This window comes from Onychomys torridus, chromosome 13 (assembly GCF_903995425.1).
Source record: "Onychomys torridus chromosome 13, mOncTor1.1, whole genome shotgun sequence".
NCBI lineage: Eukaryota > Metazoa > Chordata > Mammalia > Rodentia > Cricetidae > Onychomys > Onychomys torridus.
This window is the reverse complement of record NC_050455.1, coordinates 77072907-77081508: the sequence shown is the minus strand read 5'-3', so window position 1 is coordinate 77081508 and position 8602 is coordinate 77072907.

Sequence of the window (8602 nt, the reverse complement as noted above, 5' to 3'; positions counted from 1 at the left end):
CTTCCTTGGGGAGTCAACAAAATCTGGCACATCAAGTTGAGGCAGGACCAAGCTCCTCCCCACTGCATCAAGGCTGAGCAAGGTATCTCACCATAGAGAATGGGCTCCAAAAAGCTAGTTCATGCACCAGAGATAAATCCTGGTCCCAATGTTAAGGGCCCCACAGATCAAGCCACAACTGTCACCCACATTCAGAGAGCCTAGTTTAGTCCCATGCAGGTTCCCCAGCTACCCCAGTGACCATGAGCTCCCACTAGCTTGGGTCAGCTATCTCTATGGTGTTCCCCATCATGATCTTGACCCCACCTTGTTCATATACTTCCTCCTCCCTCTCTTCAACCGGACTCTAGGAGCTCAGCCCAGTGCTTAGCTGTGGGTCTCTGCATCTGCTTCCATCAGTTACTGGATGAAGGTTCTATGATGACAATTCGGGTAGTCATCAATCTGATTACAGGGGAAGGCTAGTTCAGGCACCCTCTCTGCTATTGCTAGGAGTCTTAGCTGGGTCATCTTTATGGATTCCTGGGAATCTCCCTAGCACCAGGTTTCTTCCTAACCCCATAAGGTCTTGCTCCCCCAAGATATGTCTTGCATTGCTCTCCCTCTCCATCCCTTCCCTGTGGTGGTATTGTGTTCCTCAAAATATTGCGCACCCTAGTAAACTTATCTGGGGTCAGGGCACAGAACAGCCACTAGATATAGAGGCCAGAAAAGTGGCACACATGCCTTTAATCCTAGATCCAGGTGGATTTCTGAGTTCAAGTTCACACTGGAAACAGCCAGGAATGGTGACTAAACGCCTTAATCCCAGGAAGTGATGCCAGAAAGCAGAAAAGAACATAAGGCATGAAAACCAGGAATTAGGCTGGTTAAGCTTTTAGGCTTTTGAGAAGTAGTTCAGCTGAGATCCATTCCGATGAGGACACAAACGCTTCCAGTCTGAGGAAACAGGATCAGCTGAGGAAATGGCAAGGTGAGGTGGCTGTGCCTTGTTCTGCTTCTCTGGTCTACACACATGAGTCACAGTGCATTTAAAATCAGAGTCAACTATAATAAAAAATTACAACTTACTATCTATAGGATCTTGGATGGAAAGTTAGTTTTTTTCAACTCCCTATCTCATTCAATCCAGACTTATAACAGTAAGTTTTAACAAAGTTCTATATTATTTGTACTCACTTCCTATCTCTGTGTCCATATGTAAAGACACAAGTGCACACATACATACACACCACCACCACCATCATCCTTGTCTAATTAAAGCTTCTATTGCTGCAATGAAACACCATGACCATAAAGCAAGTTGGGGACAGGAACTCAAACAGGGCAGGATCCTGGAGGCAGGAGCTGATGCAGAGGCTATGGAGGGTGCTGCTTATTGGCTTGCTCAGCTTGCTTTCTTATAGAACCCAGTACCACCAGCCCAGAGATGGCACCATCTGTAGGTGTTGGGCCCTCCCCCATTGATCACTAATTGAGAAAGTGCCTTACGGTTGGATCTCATGAAGACATTTCCTCAACTGAGGCTCCTCCCTCTCTAATGACCCTAGTTTGTATCAAGTTGACACACAAAAGTAGACAGTATAACAAGTTGGACCTTGTCAACTTGACACACACACATCACTAATAACCACAACCCTTCCTTACTTATTCATCCCCAAGATCTCACATTAAAACATTTTTTAAAAGTCTTTACAAATTCCAACACATTAAAATTTTGGTCTCTTCAAAATATCCAATGTTTTTTAAAACTTCAAGTCTTTTGAAAACCAAAACTAAATACCTTCTTCAAGAGGGAAGAACCAGGGCACCATCACAATCTGAACCAAATAAAATCAAACTCTAACAGTATAAATAACTCAATATCCAATTATCTGTGATTCACTCATAATCTTTTGGACTCCTCCAAAGGGCTTGGGTCATTTCTCCAGCTCTGCCCTCTGCAGCACACACAGTTGGTCTTCTAGGCTCTGGCTGTCTTCACTACTGCTGCTGTTCTCGGTATTGGCATCTCCAAAAATGCTGGGATTTTCTGCTGCAACTGGGCTGCACTTTCACCAATAGCCTCTCATAGGCTCTCTTCACATTGCCAAGCCTCAACTTCTTTGTATGACCCCTTCGGTTCTGAGCCTTCAACTGGTATTGAGACTGCAGCTTCACCAATGGCCTCTCCTGGACTCTCACAGTGCCAAGCCTCACCTACTCTTCATGACCCCTTTCATCCCTTCAAAATCAGTATCACCTGGGTAATGCTTACACATTACCAAGTCCTGCTGCCAACACGAGGTTCAACCTTGGCTGCCTCTGGAACACACGGATCTGTAGTGTTTTAAATGAGAAATATTTTCCAAAGGTTCATGTATTTAAACACTTGGTCCATGATGGGTGGTATTGTTTGGGGATATTATGGAACCTTTACATAGTGGAGCCTTGCTGGAAGAAATACATCACTACAGGTGGGCTTTGAAAGTGTATGGTCTTTACCCCACTTCCTCTCTCTCTCTCTCTCTCTCTCTCTCTCTCTCTCTCTCTCTCTCTCTCTCTCACTCTTTCCCTGCTTCCTATTTATACATAAAGATGTGATCAGCTAGATTCCTGCTACTTCCTTCCCTGCCATTTATGATTCTGTCCTTTTGGAACTGAAAAAACAAACTCCATCTTCCTGAAGTTGCTGTTGGCCATGATGTATTTTTACAGCAATAGAAACATAAGTAATAAAGGATATAACTGTCAGTAAACAGTTTTGTCCACTGATTCTTGAAGACTTTTAAATTTTTGTCATAAAAAGAGCCCAACAATTAGCTTTATATAATTGCCAAAGAAATGCAAGTCACCCAGTGATGAGGGTCCTAGAAATGTAGAATTATTCTCCCCAACAAAAAGCTACAAAATTTTAAGCAGCAAATAGGAGGAATATAAGACTGTTGCATAACCAGTTATCAATCAGGAAGCAAACAACAGAAGCATCCTGAGACACATGAAACTGCTCCGCTCTCAAACTTCTCCCCAGAAGAACAAATGAAGACAAGGCAGAAAAATCAGTCAAACAGAATAAGATTGGCCTCTGCTCATGGAGGTAGACAGATTCCTCCTTCCAGCATTGTTATGGATCCTTACAAAAGGTATTTCTATCATTTAAAACTAAACAATGCCCTTTGGTGTTACCATCTGTTGACAGAACCAGGAGACACAGTAAAACTCACATCACTAGAGGGGCATCACACTAACTACTCTTTACCTCTTTTCCTATAAGTTTCCAGGGCACCAACACATGGTTCTAACAAATTATAAGACAGGAAAGAAATAAATATTTACCTTGTTGTTCTCATACAAATTACCCCCAGAGTAATCTAAATTTATCCTTCTAGAAAAATGGAACTACTGTATAGAAAAACGCCTTTTGTAGATATATATTGTCATTTTATAATCCATGAAAAAACAGTCAACCAGGATAATTACTAAGATCGATAGAAACTAAAACCACTGAGTGAATGATGAATAGGAACTCCTACAATGAGAGGAACTGTTCACTTGGCAGTGTCAACACCCTCTGACCAACTTCCCTAAATAAAGTCCAAGCAGATACTGCAGATTTTCTATAGTAGCACAGGAGGAAGAAAACAGTGCCACTTAGAAAGTGATCTTCCAGCAGGCCTGAGCCTGAGTTCATGGAGTCTGAAGAACTAGCAAGTACTGCAAACAGAAAACAGGTAGAGGAGAACATTAGCCTGCAAAGGAGTGCTGAGCTGCCTTGAACAAGCCTCTGCTGCCTCCATTGCCATTTATTCTGGGATATATCCCATGTTCTATATCCTTTCTTACTTTGTGTGTGTGTGTGTGTGTGTGTGTGTGTGTGTGTGTGTGTGTGTGGTATGGGGTGCACATGAGCATGTGCACAGTCCCATGTGTGTAAGTATAGGCAGCTGCCATACCTGCCTGGCTTTTACAAGGGATCTGGGGATATGAACAGCTCTCACACTTGCCAGTGTTTTATCCACTGAGCCACTTCCCAAATTGTTGCACACCTCCTTTTATAAACATTCTTTTGAAATATGAATAGATACAAACAATGTAAGTATTTAATGTATATAACCTCACAGATTTAGAAATAAGAATATAGTACTCTGGTGAAAGTCCCACCACAGTCAAGGTCATAAATGCACCTAGGACCTCCAAGGATTTCTCATCTCTACCTTAAAAATTATTAAATGAATTTAAATATTGGTGGTAAATTTGAAACCATTTATACCTTCTTAGGAAATGTTAACATTTATTAAAATAGTGGTAACTATGAGCACTGCACCACACAGATCTCCAAAACATATTCTGTGGTGGTATTGTGTTCCTCAAAATATTGTGCACCCTAATAAACTTATCTGGGGTCAGAGACAGAACAGCCACAATATTAAACATAGAGGATAGACAGTGGCACTCACACCTTTAATCCTAGCATTCCAGAGGCAGAAATCCATCTGTTCAAGGATACAGCCAAGCATGGTGACTCATGCTTTTAATCCCAGGGAGTGATGGTAGAAAACAGAAAGGTATATAAGGCATGAAGACCAGTAACTAGAAGCACTTGGCTGGTTAAGGTTTTAGGCTTTTGAGCACCACAGTTCAGCTGAGATTCATTCTGGATGAGGACTTAGAAGCTTCCAGTCAGAGGAAACAGGATCAGCTGAGGAACTGGCAAGGTGAGGTAGCTGTGGCTTGTTCTGCTTCTCTGATCTTCCAGCATTCACCCCAATAACTGGCCTTAGGTTTGTTTTTATTAATAAGAGTCTTTAAAATTTCTGCTACAATATTCTGCTTCCATGACAATGACTATCCTTTAGTCAGATGGTATACTACATCCTTTTAATACACCATTTCATTTTTTATTAGATAGATTTACTTCTAAATATTGCAACTAAGAACTCTGACTACTAAATTGACCAAAATTACAAATTCATTCAAAATTAAGAGTGAGAAAAATGGTCTTCAAAAATGGAGGCTCTGTTTAAAACCTAGGGATGAAGATAGGCTTTGGTTTGAGACTCTCTCTCTCTCTCTCTCTCTCTCTCTCTCTCTCTCTCTCTCCTCTCTTCTCCCTCTCTTCTCCCTCTCTCCTCCCTCTCTGTGTCTCTCTTTTTGTCTGTATCTCTCTTTCTCCACATACATACAAACGTACATGCATACATACATGTGTCCATACACTTATGAATATCCACTGTCATCTCTCCAGACTATAACTTGTGTCCTTTCTACACCATTTAAACATACACCATAAAATCTCCAAAGTTAGGAGAAATGGAACATTGCCTTTTCCTAACTAATAACTTAGGACTCTGGCATGTCAAGTATTCAACAACAAAGCAAAAACTCATGTGAATCTGGAGAGGAATAAATAAAATTTATGAGAGGGAAGTATAATATTTTTTAACTATAGGTTGAAAATTACACAGATACTCCCAGTTAAATCAAAACAGATCAGGATATGAAACACAAAGAACTTACTCTCATCAGCTGTAAACAAAAAAAGTTAAAACAATTATAAGCCAATTGTTTTATTAGGTGCAAAGAGATATAGCAGAATAATGGTGATGGTCTCTATTAACAAGATTGAGTACAAACATTTCTATGGTAAAGAGTCAACTCATATATTTCCTAAATTTTCTGTGTGTTTATAGAGTTAAACAGCCTATATAAGAAACAGACTTGTAACAGATACCTTCAGACCCAGCAAAACCACTTCAAAAGATATACCCTAAAAACTGGTAAACTTGGCAAAGTTAGCAAGGATATTTCTCTAACATGTGTAAATATTTATTACAACATGTTCTGTTAATAAGAATTAGAAATAACTGTGTGCCCATCTCTAGTGGACAGGCTGCGTGCATTGTGATAAATGCACATAGGAGAGTGTCTGCTCTGCAATAATTACAAAAACCTATATTTAGACATGTAACACTTCTGCAATGTGCTGAGAGAAGAGCTTTGAACAGCTCATATAGTCCCATAGATAAGAAATAGACCATCATAAAAAAAAACAGCTGAGAGCCCATGCCCTCCTCCTCACCTGCCATCTGCATTACCAAGGGCCCAAGTCACTGCATCCATGCCACCCTTGCCACTGGCCTTCTCTTCCTCTTCTGCTTTTCACCTTTGCTGTCTTGGTGGTCTCAGGGTTTCCTGAAAATGTATTCTTGCAAGTACATTAAAGGGAATGCAGACCATAAGTGCAAGACCTGCACAAATGCTGAGTTCTTTGGGATGGTTTGCTGGAAAGAAACAGGAAGCAGAAGCTGGCCCAGCTGTGCTGATGGACAGAGGCTTTCTGATACCCAGTATCTCTTCCCCTCAGTGCAGTCTCCCAACATGACTGCTCTCCCAACCTCTCTGTTCCACACTGCTCTGTGCTGCCAACATTTGATAACACTGAGTTCTCCATTGTGGTTACAAGAGAAAGTCCATTGTCATCTGAGAATCAAGAGTATGTCCTGCACGGTGACTTGGATTCAAACTTTCATCCAACTTGGGTGACTAGCCATGGTGCTTCCAGTACTTAGGAGGCCTAGATCCTTACTCAGCTACAATGGCACTCTCTTCCAGAGAGACTGAAGCTTCCAGGAAGACAGACCCCATCTCTAGTACTATAGACCAAGCCTTCTCTACCTTTGGCAGAGTCCAGTGAGGACATTTTTAACACACTAAATGCCACACAAGTTATTTTGCCTCTAGACTTTCAATATTTCTGTACCTAGGGTGTTGGAAGAAATCTTTGTTGCCTACAATGCAGAAAATCTATGTACTTAAGATATGGCCTTCCTTTCTTTCCTTCCTTCTTTTCATTCTATCTGTCTGTCTTGCCTTTCATTCTCAAAAGTGTCTTGATTTGGATAACAAATTTTACAGTCACCAAAAAGCCACCAAGGGGACTTTAGGACTGAAGCCCCATGCCTCAGGAAACCCATGATCTTGCACATTCTAGGACAGTTGGTCACTCTGGCTGTAACAGTAACCAAGACAACTTGGGGACAACCCACCTTTCTCCTAGTCAAATCACATGGGAGGCTATGGTCCTCTACCAGCCCTCAGTCAAGATGGCCCTGGCTTCAGGGATGAAATATGCTACTGCTACCAGCAATCAAGGAAGTTGAACCAGAGAGTCTCTTCTTAGTACTCAAGGCCTCAGCAAAACCTGAGTTATATTTACCAAGGGCATGGGATCATGGGAAAAGTAACAAAGTTGGATGAAACAAACCAACTTTACCTCTAGGCAATGGGAGTTAAACTTTCTTTATATCTTTCCATTAGGACAATAATCATTAGTCCTTCAGAAAACAAAGTCATCTCCTAGAGGACCATGTCTTTCATACTACCCACAGAAGGAGCCAGTTCCCTTTACAAAATAAATGTTATGAACCAGCCGACAATTAAAATTTTTTTAACTTCCTTCTTATTTGATGCTAAGTATGTAAAACTATGACTTGGTCGTGTGTGTGTGTGTGTGTGTGTGTGTGTGTGTGTGTGTGTGTGTGTGTGTGTGTGTGTGTTGTGTCTGTCTTGGGCCATCAACTTAAGGATGAACAGCTCAAGTGTATGAAACCTGCCTTCTTCACTGCTGTATCAAACATGGCCCATTGTTGTCTAGGTTCACCTGGAACCATATAGCATCACAGGATAAAGGTTTCAGTTCAGAATAATTTCAGGAAAATCTGGGTGTTGGTCACCAAGTCTATACCCCAATGCCAGGAGCATCATCCAGCATCTTACAGGTATTTATTAACAATTGTTTCCTATGATCTTAACTCCTATATTGCAGGTTTATTTTTAAAATTAACAAAGGAGGGACTGTCAGAATGCCTGATGGAAGCTTTGAGGAAGGGTTTAATGTGGTTACTTTCAGGATTCTCCTCTAGGAGAAGATAAGAGTGGGTGGTGGCCAGTGTACCAGCTTGCTCCCTGCCAAGCAACTCAATTCTCTCCTTCTGAATTCTCCCTTGCATTTCAGAGGGTGAAATCTTGGACAGTGTGTCCCAGTAGTCTTGGCAGCAAGATTTCAAGTGAAATTTTGGGGGCAGAAGGCATTTACATGTGACATGAAAGTCCAAAGTATTGCATGATTTCAAATGGGAAATTTGTTTTGCTGCCATCTTTAGCTCTTGTGGGCAAGTCTGGGAGTTTTTCTTTCTTCTCTCTCTCTCTCTCTCTCTCTCTCTCTCTCTCTCTCTCTCTCTCTTTCTTTTCCTTCCTTCCTTCCTTCCTTCCTTCCTTCCTTTCTTTCTTTCTTTCTTCCTTTCTTCTTCTTTTTTTTAACTTATGAATGCTGAACCTTAGCTTGGCTCAGTTTCTAGCCAGCTTTTCTTAACTTAACTTATCCCATCTACTTTTGCCTTTGGGCTTTTCCTGTTATCTTACTTCTGTAATTCTTACTCTTACTCTGTGGCTTGCTGATTGTGTAGCTGGGTGGCTGGCCCCTGATGTCCTCCCTTTCTCTGGCTCCTTCTCCATCCCTTCTCCCAGTTTTCTCCTTCTATATATACCCTCTGCCTGCCAGCCCCATCTATCCTTTCTCCTGCCTTGCTATTGGCCTGTTCTTTATTAAACCATTAGGTGTTTT